General features: G+C 42.8%; 1 long non-coding RNA gene across 1 annotated transcript in view; it reads right to left on the bottom strand.

The window, feature by feature from the left end:
• Nucleotides 1-14,706, bottom strand: part of LOC148108609 (uncharacterized) — a 42,950-nt gene extending 28,244 nt beyond the window's left edge. The window contains exon 1 of the long non-coding RNA XR_015727552.1: nt 14,623-14,706. This is a non-coding gene — a long non-coding RNA (uncharacterized LOC148108609). The remainder of the gene's footprint in view (nt 1-14,622) is intronic.
• Nucleotides 14,707-20,106: the final 5,400 nt, after the last annotated feature.

Raw genomic sequence — 20,106 nt, 5'->3', positions numbered from 1 at the left:
CTTTATAAAATTGATCTTTTCAATTTCTCTAAAACTAGTCCTATTGTGGTTTATTGCTATTACCACAAACCACATGTTATTGGAACGGAAGCAGTTTATTATCTTCTCCTTCACTATTTTTCGTGAGCAAGTGTGATGATTGATGCTGATGATTCAGGGACTGATAATAACCTTGACGATCGGGATCTAATCCTGAGCACACAGGACGGGCCAGGAGTGGGAGTCCTTGGGATAGCAACACCAGTCCCTTTTCTAGTCACTCTTCCTGGTCTTGTGGGAAAAAAAAAAAAAATCAAAACACAGCATGTCAAGACAGCATACTTCCGAGGCATGGAAATTGTTTTGGGAGTTGAGATGTAGTGGCTTCTAATCTTTATTTCCGGGCCTCTGATGATCTCACTCAAAACTCTCCTAACCCTGCCCGGGCCTCTGTTTTCCTGTTTGCAAAGTAAAAAGTTTATACCTCTAAGTTCACACAAACATTGTAAGGTAATGAGCATAATTGCCAAATATAATACACACTACTGTTTCTCAATCCAGCAACAAATGTGCCAAAACAGTGGCAGGAAACCACGTCTTAGAAAACAACGCTGAAAAAAACCCTTAAAGGTCAAGGATTACAGCATTGACTCCCACTCACTCTAGCCTTTGCTTTCTCAAAGGATGATGTCACTGAAAAGCTGTGGACTTGGAATCTGACAAATCAAAGTAGAGACCCCTCAACTGAGAGTCCCTTTAAACCAGGGGCTGGGTATCATTTCTGTGGGGCCTTCAGTGCCTCCAACAGAGCCTGCAATCTGGACTTACCCAGAGGGCTCCCCGGACCGCCTTCTCCGTTCTCATGGCTTTCATAACTACCCCTATGTAGATCCACAGGGTTTTCTTTCTTTTTTTCATAATAATTTTTTTATTATCTTAGTCACCATACAGTACATCCCTAGTTTTTGATGTAAAGTTCCATGATTCATTACTTGCGTCTCATGGTTTTCTATCTCAGGCTCTCATTTATTTAAACCTCAGTCAAGGGCTCCTGGGTGGCTCAGTCATTTGAGCCTCCGATTCATGGTTTCGGCTCAGGGCATGATCTCAGGTTCTGAGTTCGAGCCCCGACTCCGACTGTGTGTTCGGCATGGAGTCTGCTTGTCCCTCTCCCTCTGCCCACCCCCCGCCCCAGCTCTCTCTCTCATAAATAAATAAAATCTTTTTAATAAATAAATAAATAAATAAACCCCAGGCATATTTATGCAAATTAACATCTCATCTTAGCTATCTAAATGATATCTTACAATATATTCAAATCCATTGTTATAAATGTCCACCTCAAACCTGATCGTCCTCACAGTTCCCTGAACAACGAACGGTCCTACCATCCAGCAAGTTTTGCAGGCAGAAATTTTAGAATCTTCTGTGTCACCTTCCTCTTCCTCATCCCATGTCCAATCCATCAGCAAGTCCTCTCCATCGGACCACCTAACTAGCTCTCTAACCAGTCCCTGTTCTCCATCGACCTCCCGGTGCCATCCCTGCACTAGGCCCACTGCTTTCTCCATCGCCAGACCTATTACAGTAGTTTCCTGCCTGGTTTACTTTCAACCACTCTTGCTCTTCTTCTGCCTGCCCTCCACATTGCAACCAGAGTAATCATGTCATGCCCATGCCCCAAAGTCCCGAATGCATTCACTGTTTTCAGGAGAAAGACAAAGACAAGCAGAAAGACTTGTATTCCTAGCTTCACACCTCATCTCTCTCTTTTCTCTCTCTCTCCCTCTCTCCCTCTCTTCCTTCACACCCCCCCCACACACACACACTCCAGTCACACTGGAATCTTCCAGTCTTACATGCCTCTCTCTACCACAAGGCCTTTGCACATGCCTCTCTGGGTATGTTCTTCCTTCCCTCTTCATTTGGTTGACTCTTACTCGTCCTACACATCCAGCCCAGGTACTATTATTTCAACAAGAAAATCTTTCCTTCCTTCTCTGATCTGGCTCAACAGCCTAGCATTCGTTTTCCCTAGAGCAGGGATCTCTATCCAGCTTCCACAGAGTTGCACTTTTACATTTACTTAAATCATTGTGTGGTTTGTGTGTATTTTTCCACTCACTGAAGTACCATGAAAACAGGAGCTGGGTAGATTTTTGCTCATCATTACACCTCTACTGCCGGACTCGTGGAGGCATTCCATATGAACATTTGTTTTCATGAATGTTTCAGTGAACGCAGTGTTGTGGGGGGAAAAGATGAGCAAGCTCTGACATACACTCTGTGTGATCCCAAGCAAAAAGTTCAAAACTTCTAAGTGAAATATCTTTATCTGTAAAACTAATATTAAACATAACACATTTACCAGATTTGAGGAAGGGTTAAATCAAGGTGTGTCATGAAACTTTCAGCCCTGTGCCTAATAAATAGTATCTTAATAGAGATCAGCTTGCTTCTCTATAACCCTTCATCTGGTAGATTGAATAATGAAAATGATCTTTTCAATAAATAAGTCATTTATCAAAGACATACGATTTGCTTAGATAATGCAGTGTTTCAAACAGCTGGAGTAACCAAAATACAGAAGACCAGTTTTTTCAGGCTCTTCTGGAAGTTACAAGGCAGTAGAAAATACAAAGTAGAAAAATGAAACGATAATGTGAGTCACACAACAATATCATCCAACAAAACAAGCTTTTTCACAAACCCACGCAGGATTAATTGCCAAATAAGCTAAAAGTGCTGTGAGTTCAGGGAAAAGGGACATCATTCAAGGTGGAGGTGGGTAGGACTTGGGTGGGGTGCTATAGGAGGTAGACTAGAAGTGGGTGAACAACTGGGAATGTGTATGAGTAGGGGAGTTGCTCAGCTTTGGTAAGATGCGGGAACAAGAACAAAGGGAGCAAGATGGCTCCAAGAACAATGGGGAGACCAAATTGCCTGGGGCAGGGGAGTCAGAGTAGATAAGGTTGGGAGCATAGTTAAGAACCAAGTGTATGAAGTTTCCAATGCCAAGGTATGGAATTTTGACTTTCTTCTCTGAACGAAAATAGTGAGAATATAAACTTGTACAAATCTTGACACAACCATTTTGAATTTAAATACAACACAATATAGCTTCCTCGGTTTCCCTAAGTTTCTCCAAAACTGCATTTCAAAAGATGAAAGGGAGGGATGGAAGGAAGGAAAGAAAAGAAAGAAAGAAAGAAAGAAAGAAAGAAAGAAAGAAAGAAAGAAAGAAAGAAGAAAGGAAGGAAGAAAAAGAGAAAGAGAAAGAAAGATGGAAGAAAGGAGGGGAGGAAGAAAGGGAGGAAAGAAGGAAAGAAGGTAGGGAGAGAGAGAATGAGGGAGGGAGGGAGGAGAAGGAAAGAGAACAGACATCTGGCAAACAGCCTATGCCTCATAAAGGTTTCACGTTGCGTATAAATGTGTGGTTGAATCGTATCTCCGTGACTCCCTAAAGTATGCAGATAAAGAGCATATTGGCTTTTAATGTCTTGGGGGACGTCATCTGTGCTCCAGTGTCTGTCTCTGGCACTCTATTCACTGGATCTCTCCAAATCACAAGTTACTTGCAAGGCCCACACACACAGCGAAGGGACACAGGGCCCCAGATGGGATGTTCATGTGCAGGACAACAGCCCATGAAATCTTTTGTGAATTACCCCTAAGCATTCTGATTCATGGGATGAGTCTGGGTGACTTATTCTGCCTGTTTCGCTGCCTCCTCCACCACGCCCACCACCATCCATTGACCCTTGTTTCTCAGCAATCCTAGGAACACCTAAAACAAAGAATAACTAGTTTTCTACAAAGTTAAGGGGAGAAGTTCACTGCAAAGAAAAGGGTGTGCGGGGTGTGTGTGTGTGTATGCATGTGTGTTCATGTTCATATATATATGAACAGTCTTCTTCATATAGACATGGGGAATTTCTGGGTAAATGCAACTTGAAAAAAATCTGTGAATTTCATCGACAGCCTTCAATGCTCTACTGTTTTTCTAACTGAGTCTGCAAGAATTTGAGTTGTGCACCCTTCCATGTTTGATCACTTGCCTTTTCTGAGATTCTACCACATGAGCAAAGTCAATAAAGTCAAGCCCTGTTATGAGACTGCCATTCCTCTACTCCCTGGTGGAAGATGAATTCCCATCACCCCTCGCCTCCCATGAACAACAGCCATAGAGCTTCTCTTAAGGGGCCCTGTGGCCACCTGACCTCAGGAACTCTTTCAGATTGATTTAACTCCTTTCTCTGAAAGTGCACTTTGACTGCTAATCACTACCCATCAGCTCCCCTGACCAGCTCAGGTCCACCGGCGTTATGTTTACATAGCCCCCTAGACTTTTTTTTTCATGATGTTTATCACCAGTCATGATTGTATATTTTGTACATTGTATTTGTAATGTTTATCTTCCTCAATGGACCATAGCTCCATAGGGGCACTGTATCCTCAGTGAGTATCCAAGCAACCAAACACTTAAGTGGTACTCAGTAAATCCTTATGGAAGGAAAAGAGGGAGGAAGGAAGGAAGGAAGGAAGGAAGGAAGGAAGGAAGGAAGGAAGGAAATAAATATTGGCCAGAACTCCCTGCCTTCCCAACTGGCTCCTTCAATGCTTCTGCCTGCTCTTTTTTCTTACATCAATTCATGAAATCCCGATAGAGCAACTACTGACTAAAAACAGGCAATGATTCTTGGTGATTCTCAAAAATAGACAGATCTAGAAAGGAGGATTAAAGTCTAATATTTACCTAAGTGGGGCATCATCAAGCTATCAAAAGACAGGAGTAAATTTAAATATATTGTGTGGGTTACACATGGATTAATAAGAACTAGGGATGTTCAGCTTTGAAACGACATATGCTGATTATAACAGAAGTAAACACAAGTTGCTGTGAGACTGGAGTGTTGGGAAGGTGGGATCCCACCTGGGGAGTGAGGGAGGCTGGGATACATGAGCTCTTTGAAGACGCCAGCATTTGGACTGGGCTTTGAAGAGTGGGCAGCTGGTTGTGTTAGAGAGAAGGAAGAGAAAGTCAGGGTAGCAGAGGCAACAACAGGGAAAGACCTAGAGATGGGAAGGGGCTGATGAGCCAGACAGCCAGGAAAGGTTTGGGAAGACTGGGAAGGGAGGTATAAACTGGAAGCTGTGGGAGACTGAGCTAGAGAGATAAAATCTCTTTATATTCCCCACAGGAAAGAAGCAGAGAAAGAAGAGAGCAGAACCTGGGCCAGTCCTCCCTAACGATGGAGGACACCTCATGGTTTAGGGGGAGAGGGGAGAGTCCAAAGGACAGACGCTTTAATACCAGTTGTCCCACAGTCTAACCTTGTCTGATTGAACAAGGTTACTTAACCTCCCGGAGCCTCAGTTTCATCATGAGAAACAATTATTATACCAGCCTCAATATAAAAGCCCGCAATGAGACCAAAAGCAAAACAAATATGCAAATTCCCAGCCCATAGCTGGGCTTTAAAACACCTCCCTTTTCTCTTCCTTGTGAGTTTCACTTCACTTCCTTGAACTTCAGCCCTCTGGTCTCTCGGCAGCACCACCCGCGTCACACCGGGTACCCCACCCCCGACCCCAGGGACCACTGTTAGCTTTGGTCATAATGCCTGTGGATGACTCTTTTTGGCCACTGTCTGATTCAAGCCCTCATCCCTGATCTCTGCATATCTACTTGTTCCTGTTCCTCAAATGGGAGCATTATCAAAAGGTTTCAGTTAGTTCTCTGTTGGTAATTGCTGGGTTGAATACTAGGTTCTTTTCACCTCCTGCCCAGCCCACATCCTCCCTAACTCCCACCACAACCGACATTCAAACTTCCACGCCAGTAGATGGGAAAAGGAATGTGTGACGTTCCCTGGGAGCCTGGCTATTGTTTGGGGGAACTGGAAGCCACGGTGCTCAGAGTGTCCATCCTCCCTCCTCACCGCACACCCTGCTTCCTGTCAATCATCCTGGAACACCGAGTGCCGGCCCGACAATTTTGTCCACAGGATGTTTGTTGCAGGCGCTGCCTTCCAAGTCTCCAAGCTCGAGACTTCCGCTGCCAATCCAAACACCAAAATGGGAAAGGGGGGAAAACCCTTGGGCCATTCTTTTAATGCCTAATACAGTCTATTTATATTCAAAAATAGCAACAGGTTATCTCAGCTTGCAGAAACTGAAGAGGCTAGGAAGCCTGATCCTTAAAATCCCGAGCCCCTGGGAAGTTGAACTATAGGTTTCCGAGTGTGGACACTGAAAGCATGTCCTTAAAGCATCTTTTGCATATTCCAGGGTCAGCTTCCATAAATGATCAACCCCTGTTTTTATGGGCACTGCTTAGAGGGTAAATGCCTGGCTACTAAGCCACAAAGCCAAAGAATTTGCAAGACACATGTGCACAGAAATTCAAGGTGTTCAATCAAAGCTGTGGGATAAATTCAATAGCCTGAGGTCACTGTGTAAATTTCTGCAATCCTTCCAGAGTTTGTAGACGTTCTAAGAAATGTTATGTTCGAGACTCTAATGATTACATATGAACCAATTACGTTTGAAAAATGACTTTAAAACACCGTGATCTATGTTCTTCGGGGAGCAGCGAACAGTTTTCCTACATGTTAATAATGAAAAGATCACCCAATTGTCTTCCTGAGTCACTCAGCAGTTTACTTGAGAGCCTTGACATGTCTATTCCTACAGCTTCTATATAATTACTACACAGGAATTTGAACCTCTGTGCATTTACCAGCTACCACTTACAATCTTTATATCTGTGGGGAGGTGACTTAATCTCTCCGAGGTTATTTTCGCCTGTAAAAATGGATCATTATACACAACTCCATTGGATGGTGCAGCTGAAACAAGACCAAGTGTGAAAGGTACCTGGCATGCCACAGGTGCTCAATAAATGGTAACCTAGAAGATAGAAAAGCAAGGGGGAATTTGAGAAGCACTCCCAGGAGTGGCTTTAAAATGGCTCCAATGACCACTTTCAGCCTCTCAACCAAGTATTAAGGATGACCTGGTAATAATCCTGGTACATGAAAGAAAACCCCAGAGGTCTTTGGTAGGAACAGTTTTGACATAACACAGGTAAAGATGAGCAACGCCTGGGTGGCTCAGTCGGTTAAGTATCTGCCTTTGGCTCAGGTCATGATCCCAGGGTCCTGGGCTTGCGCCCCTCATTGAGGAAATCCCTGCTCAGTGGGGAGCCTGCTTCTCCCTCTCCTTCTGCCCTTCCCCCTGCTCATTCTCTCTCCCACCCCCCTCGAATAAATAAATAAAATCTTAAAAAATAAAAAAAGGCAGGTAAAGCTATCCAAAAATGCATTATGTAAAGCCTCCTAGGTTCAAAAATGGTTTGTCAAATAAGTTACAAGTTCATGAGCAGAATCAAAAACAAAAAGCAGTCTGCCCCAGTCTCTCTGAACCATTAACATACACGTGGGGATGAAGGCTACCACCAAAGCCAGACTTTCACCATCCTTGTGAAAGACCGCTTGCACTGGGCAGACGGAGTAGGCCCTGAGCTACACTGACTTGGGAGGTTTAAGATCCCCTACGTGTTGATACCACTTGCTCAAGTTCTGGTCAGATTTCCATACAATACTCAGCGGCTCTCATAGGAAGTTAATTCCCAGGTTGTCAAAGGGCCATGTGTAGTCCGAGAGGTTTCAAAAGAAAGGTCTAATAGAGCAAATGTGGGTCTGGGGAAAGCTTCCTAAGCCAAGTCACTGAAAGCTCAAAATTGGCGGACTACATACAAGACAAAAGGATATGTTGGTTTAATAATTAAAATAATGCTGATTAACATGAGAGACTATGGACTCTGAGAAACAAACTGAGGGCCTCAGAGGGGAGGGGGGTGGGGGAATGGGATAGGCTCGTGATGGGTAGTAAGGAGGGCACGTATTGCATGGTGCACTGGGTGTTAGACGCAACTAATGAATCATCGAGCCTTACATAGGAAACCGGGGATGTACTGTATGGTGACTAACATAATATAATAAAAAATCATTAAAAAAAATAATGCTGATTAAAATTACTTTTATCATTTTATATATATTGAACTGCCAACGATTTAAAATATAACCACCAACCACCAGAATACTAAAGTATATAAGGATGAGCTTGGCACAAACTCGACCGAAAGCAGTCGTAGTAAAACGGCCTTATAGGCTTTTTAAACCCATGTGCAAATACGCAGCAAAACTGTTAAAATCGGCTCATAATTTTTGACCTAGTCATGCCAATTAATGGAATATCTGTCCTAACAAAGCAAACAGAAATATGGCCAAAGCTCCATAGGCAGTTACTTATCACATTGTTATTTATAATGACAGTTCCATTAAAAATGGAAATGCCCTCAATGTTCTATAATAAGGAAATGGTTACATCTATCATGATGTTGCCATAAATTATGGAGCCGTTAGAAATCATGTTTTCAAAGAATATGTAGACATTGAAAAATAATAATGATGGACGAGAACGTGGAAACCCAAGTACGCATTTAGAAGACGAGCACACCAACGTCAACAAAAATCTCTGCGTTCACTGAGAGGCCATCTCAATATCCTGCAGCAATATCCCCACTCGCAGTGTTTTTGAGCACAGACTACACTGTGCTTTAAATTGCAGTTAAGTAAAATATCAAGTCAGAGGCCGAAAGGATCTTGAAAGGAAGGAATAAATGACTGCCTTTCTAAAACTTTTTGGGGTCCATATTGCTTTATCTAAGCAAACTGAAAAGTGCCCGAGAGCCATATGGGAGATGTACTTCTTCACAGCTGCAAAGGAAACACTTGCAGAACAGAAAACACCCGAAATCACAATATATTCTTAGTCCTAGTAGACTGGAAAGCACATGAAACATTTCAAACATGGAGTTGAGATTTCATTTTTAAATATTTTAATTGCCAGCCCAGCACCGTTCTATTTTCTTTCAGAGCTCCGGGGATGACCAGCCAAGGGCGGGGAGGAGAGATTGGAGGACAAAACAGCCATCATTAGAAGTGAAAACGACCCCTCACAAACGGCAAAGAGAAATGAAGGTTTTCTTTAGCGGGATCGTGTTTTGTTTCTTGCCTCAGTTCTGTGCTATAAAATGAGGCATGTTTTAGACTGTGTGCGCTCTCAGAAAAGCCAAACAGAAACCAGTCATCATGGTTTCGAGAGAGAGCAGGGCCTCCCCTTTCTCATGTTTCAACGACACAGTCTCCACTTGGGCTGGGGAGCGTATCATATATCATAAATCACTCTCTGATAGATATTTGGCAAGCACTCAGCCCCCCCAGGCTATGCAACAACGTACAGTATGGAAAATTTTTAAGGTGGAATCTTGATTTTGTAACTTAAAGACTTAATAGCACCTCAAAACATTTTACTACTTCCTGGTACACACGCACAAAAAGCCAAGGAAGCAGAATTCTCCATATGGTTTTTGGTTTTATAGGATATATACACAATAAGCCATACAACTGTAAACCTGGAGGCGTTCGTTCTCTTGCCGTGGTTAATTCCACTCCGGTGAAAATGAAAAAAATAAAATGAGAGAGTGTGAGCCTAACGCAGCCGCCTGAAAGAGTCAAGTCCCCGGGAACTTCTAGAATCTGCTTTTTAACTCTCCATGCCCCCCCGATGGTTCACCATTCGACACCTTTGTGGAAATTGGGGGAGCAGCAGGACCAGTGGGTTGGGGACAGATTTTATTGTAAGATAATAACATGCTGTCAAAGGCACTGTCAGGGATTTCAGCAGGAAGGCTTAGAAGTTGATGAGGATCGGTGAAACCCCAATAGAGTCTTTCTCCTGATTCCCGGCCCAAATCCGAGCTTTCGAGGGCCCTGAGCGTGCACTCCCACCTTCTCAGATGTTGCACACCATTTCAGACTCGCATGTTCTTCTTCGGGAACCTCTTTTGACAAATCGGGCTTTTTTTTTTTTTTTTGAATTTGCAAAGTGCAATTAACCCCTAAGCCGCATTACCAGGACAGCTACCAGGGGCCCCGTGGGAGCACAGCAGCTCGGGGGCCCAGCCTCCGCTGCCAAGCCAGGAAAGCCCCTCTGTGCATGGAGGGGTTAATGCCACGGTGCTGGGGCTGGGACGTGCCCGAATGTTCTCAGTGTTCTCGGGTTGAGTAATTCTTAGAAGGGCAAAGCAGAATGGGGGTGGGGGGCGGACTGCGCGGTGTGGCCTGGAGCTCTCGGCGGGCAGGAAAACAATGCATGGAAAAACAAAAGAAAGAAACTGAATAAACCCTTTCTCCGAGTTTAAAATAACGCTGCTTTTGTTGGTGGTGGTGTTCACAAATTAGCCCGAGTTCAGCCAGGCTAAATATAAAACTTGCAATGCAGTTTATTTAGATTCTTTCTGTCCAATCCCAGTCAATCTGAGGAAGAAAATTAAAGCAAAATGTAGACAAAACGGGGGGGGGGGGTACGTGTGTGCACTAATTCAAAACCAGCTTATCTTTGAGTAAGTTGTTGCTTTCCATCCCTCCTCTCCCTGTTGTCACCAGTCCGTTCTTTCTTGAGATTGCGTGGCTTCCTAGCAGCGATGTCCCAAACCCGGTGCTCATGAGCTCAGAGGCTCCCCGCTCCCCCACAGCCACTTGAGAACCAGCCATCAAGTTCAAGACTTGACCTCCTAACCACTTCTAGAAGAAAAAAAAAACATTTTGTAAGGAAGCCCTGGGGAATGGTCCTGCCCAAGCCTGACACATCTAAGATCCCTCGGCCACCTCCTTTTCCCCACCTCTTAAATTAGTGGTTCTCTGCCTGGGCTGCAAATTAGAATCCCCTGGGAAGCATTTAAAAATTTCCAAAGCCCAGGCTACATCCCAGACCAATTATAGCAGAGTCTCTGTGGGTGGAACAGAGGCATCAGTTTTTGTTAAAGCTCCCTGGGAGATTCCAGGTGCAGCCAGAGTGAAAACCACCATTCTGCCTGTTGTTGGTGTCCAGTCTGGTTCTCCTCCAAGCAACGATCCCATTGTAGTTAGGAGCGGGGTTTCTAAAGTTACATATCCGGTCAGGTTTTCTCCCTGTTTAAGAGGCCTTAAGGGTTCCTTGGTGCCTACAGGAAAATATCCGAATACCTTAGCAGGACCATGGAGTCTTCCCGGCTTCCGTTTCCTTCTCTACCTGCACTTCCTGCCAATCCCTGCCTCCACACTCACCAACCCCACCGAACAGAACCACCTGAACCCTCAAGTGCACGCATCCTAGCCTGGCAACAGGCTGCTCAGTTAGGCTGGAAGATTCTCTTGCCCCCGGCCCAGGACTTTCTCGAATCTAACTTCTCATTCACTTTGGATTCAAGTGTGGTGTTTCTCCTTAGGAAGTCCCACACAGGGATAGCTGTTCACCACCACTAGTATGGCCCCCAAACCCTAGATTTATCTGGAATATAGGCAAAGAACACGCCTATCGCCACTCATGTTCTCTCCAAATCCCGTGTTTAACTCTAGTCCAGGTAGAAAGACGGCCCATTTACGTGCTTTCTCTTCCCTTGGCTTGTAAACCATCGGGAGCAAAGTGGATGCCTTGCCCATCATCATGTCCTTGGCGCCCAGTTCGGCACCTGGCTCGTGCTGAAAGCACAGAATGAGCAAGGGCTGAGTAGTCTCAGCCAGCTCTTCCCAGGAAACTTCACTTTCCAATTCAGCGTTATACCATTCCTAGCTGAGAATATCTCCAGAATACTCGAATCGTTTCAATGAAATCCAACCTACTTTCCCTACGGTGCCTACACATGGCCAACATTCTGCAGCTCTGCGAAAGGACAGCGGTTAGCTTCGGTGTCAGCAGTCAAAGGGTCTTGCAGACCCCCTCCTAAGAAGGTAACGACCTCTGCTGCATCAGTCAGGACTCAGATCATTTTCGTGGCTTGCAAGATTTCGATCCAGCTTCTATTGGACTGATTCTCACTGAAGAGGATAGAAAATGCCTCCAGATGGAATGGAGCATGGGAAGAGAACATCAAATCTTTCTCTGCCTTTGTGACAGCCTGGGGTTCAGCATATGGATGGTATGAGCATCAACGTAAATGAAGGCTTGTCGTGAATGCTGAAAGCCCCGAGCTCTTGAAAGCCACACGGCTTGCCCCAGGAGTAGAGGACTGGTGGGTAGCTCCTAAAACAGAATGCCCCAGGTGACTTGCTGAAAGCATAAAGCCAAGCAGGTGGGAGCCGCTCTGCACACCAGGAAGAGAGGGAGAGGCAGAGACAGAAAGGAGGAAGGAAAAAAGGAAAGGCAAATAAGAGGGGGAAATGAAGAGGTCTGAAAGCGTTTAAAGATAAGATGCCAGAGAGGACAGGGTGAGGGAGGGAGGGAGCCAACACGTATGAAATCTGCCCCCATCCTCTAGGGAGTATTTTATTCTCATTTTACGGAGGAGCAAAATGCAACAGAAAGCGGTTCACGCAGTTGCACCAACGTGTGCACCCACTAAGCAACGGGAATAAAAAGAGGAAAGAAAAGGAGATCCTGAAGAGTGGAGAAGTGTAAGGAGGAGGGGAGAAGGAATGTACCAGAGGAGGGAAGAGGAGGGCAGGCAGGCAGAATAGACCAAGAATGTCATTGAAGAGAAAGCGCCGCAGGGACGTTTCTCAGACGTTCCGCATAAACCCCACGCGGCCCTGGGACCACACCAGCCTGGCCCTTCCCTGAGCGTATGGACCTTTCTTGGGCCGGAGCCCAGGAGCCCATCTGCTACCTGGCCAGGTTTTATTCTTACTGTACGGAATTTCAGAAACAGCTTCGGGGGCCGAATTCTGCATCCGGGGTTCCTGGCTAAGCCCTCGGTAGACTGCGGAGAGTGGAAGAAGGCGGAACCTGTTCTCTTAACTCGTGCCCCAGGCCCCGACCTCAAGAAAGGGCAGCCAGGCCCCCCATCTCCAGGCCCTTTGAACTGAGACAGGAGGGCTTTCTAAGCCACACCCGCACCCCAAACACAAACTGCATCGAAAACCTGGTGACATGTTTTCCCATCATCACGGCTTTGGCTCTCTTGGCCTATGTTTGTGGGTTTCGAATGCTGATCTGAGTTTGAAGAACCTTCTCTCTTGTCTCCTTTTGTGATGGGTTGACACAGAAGGGTCACAGCTTTCAGAGACAATCTGGCTGGCTGGGCGGGAAGGATAAATTCAGGCTGGAGGTGAGTAGCCCACAAATTTCTCACATTCCTCTTTTCGGTTATCAGCCATCACTTTTCAACAGGTTCCCATAATGTGCCAGCCTGACCGCACAGAGCTCCCAAACTATATAGCTCTTTGCTAGGGGAATGTTACTAAACCAACGAAAACAAGTTGGAACCAAGTACCTAGTTATATCAGGCATTGTGGGGCTAATAATATCAACTGTAACAATAATAACAAATTTTATATGACACTCAACATTTCACAGATGGCTTTCACAAGTGTTATTTAATTCCGTTGTCATTAGCAATCTTAAGTGGTAGGTGGGGCAAATATTTTTCCCCTTGCCTAGATAAACAACCTGAGGTCCAGACAGGTTAAGGCATTTGCCCAAGTTCACATGGTTACTCAGGGGAGGGCATGAAATTGAAACATCTAGCCTTCAGTTGCCTGCTCTTTCCACCATATTACGGATTTTGATACATTTATCTCTAGGTTGAGAAAAAAATCCCCACTGTAATTCCCACTGGGTGGTATTATTTCTGATTCCTAGAGTTTAATGGGAAAAAAAAGAAACAGTTTCATGTTTGTTTTTGTTTTGCTTCTCGAATAGAACTTGAAGAGCCTATTGTCTTGCTGACAAGGCATCTCTTCTTCAAGCTAAATATCACCATTTCCTTCAAGCGGAAAGATCTGATGAGGTGAATAAACAGATATGGAGGAAAAGCCCTAAGACATCCCCATCCCTGGAGCCCTAACTTCCTACCTTCCTAAAATGAACTGATCCTTCCCAGATCTGGGAAACAAACTGAGGGCTTCAGGGGGGAGTGGAGGAATGGGCTGGTGATGGGTATTAAGGAGGGCACGTATTGCATAGTGCACTGGGTGTTATACCCAAGTAATGAATCCTGGAACTTTACATCAAAAAATTAATTAATTAATTAATTAATTAAATTTAAAAAACTTTTTAAAAAAATGACCTGATCCTTTTAAACAATCCAAAGGCTACTGATCAGCTCTGTTCCTTTCCAACCTTGGAGGGAGTAAATTGTTCTTTTTCTTTTTTTAGTGTTTATTTTTTGCTGTTTTTATTCTCATCCTTGAGTATTTGGTGACCGCATGTGCTTGGCTGATTTTTAAAATTGTGTTTATAATTCTTGAAAAAGCCTATCCCCCAGGAATGCGTCATCTGCTACAGCAGGTGGGTTTTGTCGGCACGCATTTTGTTGGTGTATAACGTATTTTCGTTGTAATCATGTCAGTGTGAGTTCTGCTTAAAGTAGCATTTCTTTGTTGTAAAGAACTACCTGGGTTTCCTCCACAAAACTAAAAAAGAGTAAAGGGACAAGGCACAGAAGGGTGCATGCCAGTGAGTTACTGCGAGCACACAGCTTCTTCAGTAACTCACCGCTGAGTGAATACCCTGGGGGCAGAGACGGTGTTTATCCACATCAAGGCTGTGTGATGAAGCCCAGCAGTCCTGGGTTCCAGCCCAACTCTCCTCACTTACGAGGTTTGATCTTGTGTAAGTCATGGAGCTTCTCTGGAACTCAGTTTCCTCATCTGGAGCATCAGGTTTGCAGAGGTATTGTGAAGACTGTGAAAAATAATGAATATACAAAATAAATATTCGCTCCCTGCCCCATTATTCATCTTAGCAACCCCACCAGGCAAACACTCAATTACTTGTTTGCTAATGCTCTGAGTATGTCAAACCCCTGCTTTGGATTTTGTTTATCTCTTGATTTATATTTAAAAAAAAAAAATGAGAGGTGCCTGGGTGGCTCAGTCAGTTCAGCGTCTGCCTTTGGCTATGTCATGATCCAGGAGTCCTGGGTTCAAGCCCTGTATGGGGCTCCCTGCTCAGTGGGAAGCGCTGCTCCCTCTGCCCCTCACCCTGCGCTCTCATGCTCGCTCTCTCTCTCAAATAAATAAATAATAAAAATAAATAAAAAATCACAAATTTTTAAAAAAGAAAAAAATGATCTAAAAATAAGGCCAGATGGTATTAAATACAATAAGAGAATGCCGGATGTGGAATTGGGGGTAGAGAGCAGCTCTGGGCAGATGTTTGCCCAAATTTGAGCTCATCTTAAGGTTCTAGATACAGGCAGTAGATTGTTATCATCTTGGGTGCTTTTTTTTTTTTTTTTTGGTCTTATAAAATAGCAGTTATAAAGCGTAAGGTAAAATGAATGATATCAGCTGACCTCAAGAATCAGAACTCTTCATACCCTGAGTATCTCCTTTCACACAGACCCATTATATAATTAGCACCAAATATTTAAGGCAAAAGGTTTCAAATTATTTTTGTCACAGAATGTTTAAAGTACTGAAAAATTAGAAACAATGTAAATGTCCAAACATAGAAGGATGACTATATAAATTGTAATGACTCATACAATGGAATACTGTGTGGCCGTTAAGAGGCAGGTCTGTATTGGGGGCGCCTGGGTGGCTCAGTCGTTAAGCGTCTGCCTTCGGCTCAGGGCGTGATCCTGGCGTTATGGGATCGAGCCCCGCATCAGGCTCCCTGCTCCACTGGAAGCCTGCTTCTTCCTCTCCCACTCCCCCTGCTTGTGTTCCATCTCTCGTTGGCTGTCTCTATCTCTGTCAAATGAATAAATAAAATCTTAAAAAAAAAAAAAAGAGGCAGGTCTGTATTTACTGACCTAGAAAAATGTTCATAATGGTAAATGAAAAATGCAGGTTACGAATGCACCCATACACATAAAATGAACATTTTTAAATGTATTTATTGGTTAACTTGCACAAAAGATCTGGCAGATTGTACAATAAGTGATTTTCCTCTGGCTGATGGATTTAGAGTGAATTAACTCATTTTTTTCTTTGTTATTTCTTACTTTGGTCTACTTTACAATATTATTCATTGCTTCTGTGATTTAAAAAAGAGGGATGAGGCACACAATTCTTTTTAAGTAATTATTTGTCTACAGCTTCTCATTCCTGATGGTCATGCTTTGAGATAAGCCAGCCTGAATCATCTGAAGGGCTCTATTTTCGTCACCGGCATTTCATTCTTCTTCTAAATATACATTTGAAATTTTATATTAGATTTGTAGGAGAAAAGAGTAAATGATTCCTGCCAAACATGAAATATGATCAAGATTTTAAGATTTTAGTTGCAGTTATTTGCAGTGAATCTGCTTTTTGTGATGTAATTGATACAGAAATGCTAAAGCATAGTGTACCATTCACAGAGATACAGTAGCTAGTGAATCAGCAAGACTTAACAGTATTTACATATAAAACATAAAAAAATCAAAACCAAGCAGATACTTTTAAATATAGCGGCTAAAAATGTAATCATAGTCACAATAGAAATAAAATCTATCTCTAAAATTCGAGTTTGCCCAGGCAAACTAATCGGTAAGGTCTACCTAACTTTCAAAGGACAGATAATTCCTGTATTGCCTAAATGCTTCCAGAGCATATAAAAAGATGGAAAGCTTCCCAGCCCAATACAAAAATCTAGATAATCCTTATATAAAAATATGTAAGGACATTTATGGAAATGTATAGAGGAAGACTTGGAGGGATATACTTCAACTAGGTCAATCTCATTTACGTGCATAGAGGAATAAATCTTAAAGTATAAGAAAATCCAATCCAGCTTTGTACTATAGCAATTGCAATGAAATAAGATCTTCTCCGAAATATAGGGATAGTTCAACATCAGGAAATCTATTACTGTAATTCCATGAAATGGAGAGATTGAAGGAGAAATTTTTAAATTACTTGAAGAAATAGACAAAAAGTATTTAATTTAGGAAAAAGGGTTTTTTTTTAATCTGAAGAAGAAAAGATATATAATTAAAACAGCAGTAAAGTGACATCACCCAGATGACTACAGAGGTCATTCCTGACTTTGCTCCCCCTCACAAGAAAAACAACTAACAACTACTCAAGAACAAGACACCATTGAAAGAATCCTAGCACCTGGGGTGAGGCTGAGGCACCCCCTTTGCACCCCAGAGACCAAGACAGACTGCATTAGAAGGGTAAGAGGAGTGACTACACACCGACCCATTGCCCCTCCCTTAGAACAACACAACACCACACAGAGAGGTGTCTCCCAAGCTGCTAATTCTTCCAGGAGGGGAAAAAAGATCCAAGAGGACAATCAGCCTCTCCCAGCATTGTGGGTTGCTTTGTGGGAGCCCCTACTCTGATCTCACAATAAAAGGATTATAGGGGAATCTGTAAAGCAGAACCACTGGGAATTGACTGTGACAGAGAAGGGAGGAGGAGTTTGCAACAATCACCATGTGGATTTTGGCAAACCGAGTTCATACTTGCAGTGCCCAAGTAGTAATATCAACGTGTGGCTTTCTTTATTCATCTGCAGAATCAAATCCAGGGAACCTAACCAGAGCATGTGGGAAGCTGAATAGCCCACCCAACAGCCCTAAGTACAGTGGTACTGGAATAGAGAACACAGTCATGGCTTCTCCCATGTGCAGAGCAAAACCAGAGGCTTCACCTGACCTGGGAACTCAGAACACACTCAAGCCTAATTCAGACTCTCAAACAACAAACTGTATAGGCTCTGGGCCCTGACTTGATGCCCTGCAACGTCAGAGAAGATAATTATTAGCCCCATCTACTACTAAAACACTATCCCATCCTGAGCATCCAGTAAGACTAATTGGAGAATTCAGACAACTGTAGGCCTTTCCTACAACATCACTTGGGTAAGGGACAAAGCCAGTAGTCCTATTCAACCCTTCTCAGCCAGCAGTACACTCCCCCATCCCCACCCTCAGAGATCAAACAGGTGCCCCACCCAAAAAAAGACCAGAATAGCAGACCCCATCTGCCCAAAGACATTATCAGCACATGCACCAAGAAACCCAAACTAAGCAGACTGGTGAAGAACTGTCTCTGCCAGAGTAAAACTGTAATGTCTGGAAGAAGAGCCCCATTACTCAAATACGCAGATACCAACATAAGGAATCAAGGATCATAAAAAAAAAAATCAGGTAAGTATGACCCCACCAAAGAAAACTAATAAAACAACTAATCCTAAAGAAAATGAGTATATAAACTGTCAGATAAAGAATTCAGAATAATCCTCCTAAAGAAATCTAGGGAATTAGAGGAAAACAAAGACAGACAAGTTTGACAAGGAACTAGCAATCATCAAAAAATAAGTAAATCAATCAATCATAGGGGTGAAAACTACAATTACGGAACTAAAAATCCAACAGAGAGTTTCAAAAGTAGACTCAACCATGCTTGGAGAATGAGGCATTGGAAATTACACAGAGGAACAAGAAAGGGGGAAAAAAAAGAAGGAAAAAGAGTGAAGAAAGCTTAAGGGAATTGTAAAACACAATGAAAAGAAAGAATATTTGCATTGTAAGAATTCCAAAGGAAGAAGAGAACTAGAAAGGGACAGAAAGTATTTTTGAAGCAATAATGGCTGAAAACTTCCACACCTGGAAATAGAAATGGACATTCCGATCCCGAGACCCACAGGATTGCAAAGAAGTTGAACCTGAATAAGGCTACATCAAGACACATTATAATTAAATTGTCAAAAGTCAAAGACAAAGAAGCTTAAGAGCAATAAGAGAAAAGAGAGAAGTTACATACCAGGAAAGCCTCATAAAACCAAGAGGATTTCTCAACAGAAATTTTCAGGCCAGGAGAGAATGGGATGAACACTCAAAATACTGAAAGAAAATAACTCTCAACCAAGAATTCTATACCTGACAAACCTCTCCTTCAGAAACAAAGAAGGGACAAAAACTTTCCCAAATAAACAAAAGCTGAAGGAGTTCACTACCATCAGACCTGCCTCACAAGAAATGAATAGAAGTAAAAAGAACACCAATTAACATCACAAAAGCACACAGAAGAAATATAAATATTACAGATAAGGTAAATATATATTCATAGATCTCCAATATGGTGATAATGGTGCAACTCACAACTCAAGCTTAAAAGTAAAAAAAAAAACAAAAAACAAAAAACAAAAAAACCCCTACACAGCAAAAATAACTATAAATGCAGTAGTCTGTTATTAGTTACACAATATTTAAAAAAACATGTAAATTACAACAGCAATAATCTAAAATGTGAGCGGGAGAAGAAGTAAAACCGTAAAGAAAACAAATTCTATTCAAGTTAACCTGTTATCAGATTAAAACAGAGAGTTATAAGTTTCAGATTTCTTATATAAGCATCATGGTAACCACAAAGGAAAATCTTATAGCAATTACACTACAGAACACAATAAAAATATCAAAGAATACGAGTACCAAGAGACATCAAAAACAAACAAAAAAGATCACAGGATAAGAAACAAGGAACAGTGGATCTACAAAACCACCAGAAAGCAAATAATGGCAATAAGCACATATCCATCAATAATTACTTTAAACATAAATGGATCATATAGTCCAAGCAAGAAATATAGATTGGCTGAATGGATAAAATATAAGATCCAACAATATGCTGCCTGTAAGAGTCTTTAGCCTGAAATATACATAGACTGAGAGTGTGGGAAAAGACATTTCAAATATTTTATTTATTTATTTATTTATTTATTTATTTATTTATTTATTTGAGAGAGATAGAGAGAAAGAGAAAGAGTGAGAGCACAAGCTGGAGGAGAAGCAGAGGGAGAGGGAGAAACAGACTCCCCACCGAGCAGGGAGCCTAATGCAGGACTCGATCCCAGGACCCCGAGATCATGACCTGAGCCAAAGACAATCGCTCAACCAACTGAGCCACCCAGGCGTCCCAAGGGAAAAGACATTTCAAACAAATGGTAATAAGAAAAAAAATTCAGGGTAGCTATAATTATATCAGACAAAATAGACTTTAAGTTAAAAGTGGCAAAAAGAGGAGCGCCTGGGTGGCTCAGTTGGTTGAGTGTCCATCTCTTGGTTTTGGTTCAGGTCATGACTTCAGGGTGGTAAGATCAAGCCCTACATTGGACCCCACACTCATCAGGGAGTCTGCT

This window comes from Ursus americanus, chromosome 18, assembly GCF_024610735.1.
Source record: "Ursus americanus isolate L20-20 chromosome 18, mUrsAme1.1.p, whole genome shotgun sequence".
Classification (NCBI taxonomy): domain Eukaryota; kingdom Metazoa; phylum Chordata; class Mammalia; order Carnivora; family Ursidae; genus Ursus; species Ursus americanus.
This window is presented reverse-complemented; position numbering and strand designations above follow the sequence as displayed.